Below are 3,305 nucleotides of genomic sequence, written 5' to 3' on the forward strand. Positions count from 1 at the left end.
CCAACAATGTTCAACATCAGGGCACTGGGGAAGTGGCATCACTGTACCCACAGGGAAGAGGACCAGGCTCATGGGGCATCAATGTCCCCCACAGGCTGCTGCTCTGTTATCTGTCTTGCCCACAGACCGTCTTCCCTCACCACCTATACGTGATTTCAGCAGCGGTTTTGTTGCCCAGGTGAACAGAGTGTACTTGCCTTGCAGTCATGCCTCATGGACTTCCCAAGAAGTATGGTTGCCATCAATGACTGCATCATGCATACTCCTATGAACAGTTCACAAACCTGTCCTGATCCCACGGCCTGAGCTGGGTTCTCCGAATGTGACCTTGGAATACCATATCCCCAGCTGTGAGCTGTTTTGCTGATGATAACTACCAGCGTTGGAAAAAAAATATCATTCTGTTTCCTCCAAATATATTCTCCGGAGTAGATTGATGGACTCTAAGGCGATTTTTTCAGCAATCCCTGTACTGGGTTTGCAGTTGCTGAACAAGTTTACATTCCCACCAACAGTGTGAAAGGCTCCTATATCTCTACACCCACACCAGCATTTAAAAAACAATTGGGTCTGTTCAGCAGAACCATTCTATGCAGAACTCCCTCATCCCTGCACGAGGCCAGGCAGTGTTTGCCAGTATGTGGCAGGCACCATCACAGGTAACAGGGTGACTCTCTTGCTGCTTCAAAAAGGCAACTCAGGCATACTGACCTAACTGGGAATGGTTTATCATCTGAAGATGGAAGGAACAGGTAGTTTCAATGGGAAACATATTGGCTGCTAAAATTAGTAGACATTCAATAATAAGATTGATTACAGAGAGTGTCGTTAATATTGACATGGGGTTTATCACACTGAGATTGGAACCACCTCTGTGTCATGAGCAGGTAGTTACAGGGCAATGTTGCACACCCCACCATTTTTCCCAGTTACCAGTTTAACTAGTGCCTTAACAGATGAGAAAATCAGGATGGGAATGGGTTTACAGAATAGAGCAGGCAGTCAGGACTGATGGCATTACATGTTCTGAGCTCATGCTGAATTCCAAGCCTTTTTTTGCAGTCCAGAGCCATTCTGAAAATTACCAGGTGAAGCCTCCCTTGTTAGCTTAATACAAAGAGGTATGGGATGCCGTAGCCAAGGATTTGGAAGGGAACTCCAGAGAGCAACTTCCTCACCAGCATCATTTCTGTTTCAAAAGTGGCATTCCTTCCTTAATAGTGACTTCATAAATGAATAAACAGTCATTCCCCTCACTTCTACCTCTAAGTACTTGTGCTATATTCTAGGTAGTGAAGAAACTAGAATATTTGCCATGTGTACCTTAAACTTAAAGGATCTAGTCATTTAACTGCAAACCACACAGATGGAAAGTTCTATATTAGGATTCAATGATAATACTTGTGAGTTTTTCATTTTTCTAAGTGCCTTGAACATCAAAGAAAGATATAGCTGTGTGCAATTGTACTCAAGTGTACAATAGAATGGTCTCTATAAGAATGATCGGCTATATTTACAGAAGCAAGATTGCACTGACTTTTATTAGTCATTTCTAGATATATAAGAAAAATTCATCTTTTGTATTCATTTCTTCAAGCATTGTTAAATATAATAATAGAAATAAAAAATAATAAATATGATAACTTTTGTTGGTCCAGAAAAAGGGAGCTGACACACAATTACCTTCAGAAGATTCAAGTTTTTGTTTTTTGTTTTTGTTTTTTTAGGACAAAAGATCTTGAAATTGTAATCAGGCCTTAAGGTGGGAGGATAATATTAGGTAGAAAATGGTACAATATGTGGGAGGAAACTAAGTATGATGAGACTCTCTTAGTTAGGCTTTCTATTGCTGGAATAAAATACCATGACCACAAGAAAAGCATCTTGGGAAACAAAGGGTTTATTTTAGCTTATAAATTCCCAGGTGACACTGTAACACTGAGAGAGTTCAGGGCAGATTCTCAGGGTAGAAACCTAGAGGCAGGAACTAAAGCAGAGACCATGGATGAACACTGCTTACTGACTTACACCTCATGGCTTGCTCAGTTTGTTTTCTGATACATCTAGGACCACCTGCTCAGGGATGGAACCTTTACAGTGGGCTAGAACTTTCTACATTAATCGTTCCAGGAAAATAGGTTACCCACTGCAATTTGGTGAGGCGTTTTCTTGACGGATATTACCTCTCCTCAAATGGCTCTAGCTTGTATTGTATCAATAAAACTAACTAGAATAAGGTCTAGAATCATTAACCTTCCTAATGTGTGACCCTTTAATACAGTTCCTCATGTTGTGGTGACCCCCTACCATAAAATTATCTCTTTGCTACTTTATAACTATAATTTTGATACTCTTATGAATTGTAATATACATATTTTTGGAGATAGAGGTTTGCCAAGAGTCACAATCCTCTGTCTTAAAGGGAAGGAGAGGCTTCACTTTAAAACAAAGATATTGTGTTTTTACTAAGGACAAAAATGGAAAGATGGAGATAGGAAGATGGATGTCATGTGAGGACCAGCAGGGGGAGACCAGATGAGTTTCTCCTGAAAGAATTCCTAGAGAAGCTCTCAAAAACAAAGCACATATCAGACTTTTAAGAGTTTGGGGGCCTAGGGAGACATTTCACATCCCATAATTTAGTGCAATACAGCATCCCTGGTGGAAAGCATGGAGGAGCCAGTTATCACAAATTAAGTACTGTTAAATCACAGCAAATACCGCTGCTTAACTTTCTGACCCAGAGAGCTACTTGTAGGGATGGAGTGGACTGATCTCTTCAGGCTGTAGACTCTGGCCTTTTTAAGAGTGGCCACTGTTTTAAAAGGGGCAGGCCCATGTTCTGACATTACATTCCTCTAAGAAAGGTAAACCTCTTCTCGTTAAATTTTTGGTCTACCTGCTACAGGACATAAAGTTAAATTATATTTAAAGGAATAGTTAATGTTTACTTAATCTGATCAATAATTTTGAATTGACCCATGGGAAAGAAACCCGAAGTCCTAAACTACAGATCCAGGTCTCAAGTCCAAAAGTTATATTTTGTGTTAGAGCTATAGAAAGCCCTAAGCAGTTTTGGAGGGTCAAACAATTGAGGTGCTTCCCTCAATGTTTAGATTTAAACATATATGTGTAAGTGCTAACGAAGAGCTAACAGAGCTAGGGTTTCAGACTTGAGTGTACCCTTTCAGTAGCCTTAGTAAAATATGGGACTGTCTGAAAATGCAGGTTGAATCTGTGTGAAGATCATGGCAATGGGGAGATCTGAGCCACCAGGGAAGAGCAGGATACCATATGATGACATT

The sequence above is a fragment of the Meriones unguiculatus genome, chromosome 4 (genome assembly GCF_030254825.1).
Source record: "Meriones unguiculatus strain TT.TT164.6M chromosome 4, Bangor_MerUng_6.1, whole genome shotgun sequence".
NCBI lineage: Eukaryota > Metazoa > Chordata > Mammalia > Rodentia > Muridae > Meriones > Meriones unguiculatus.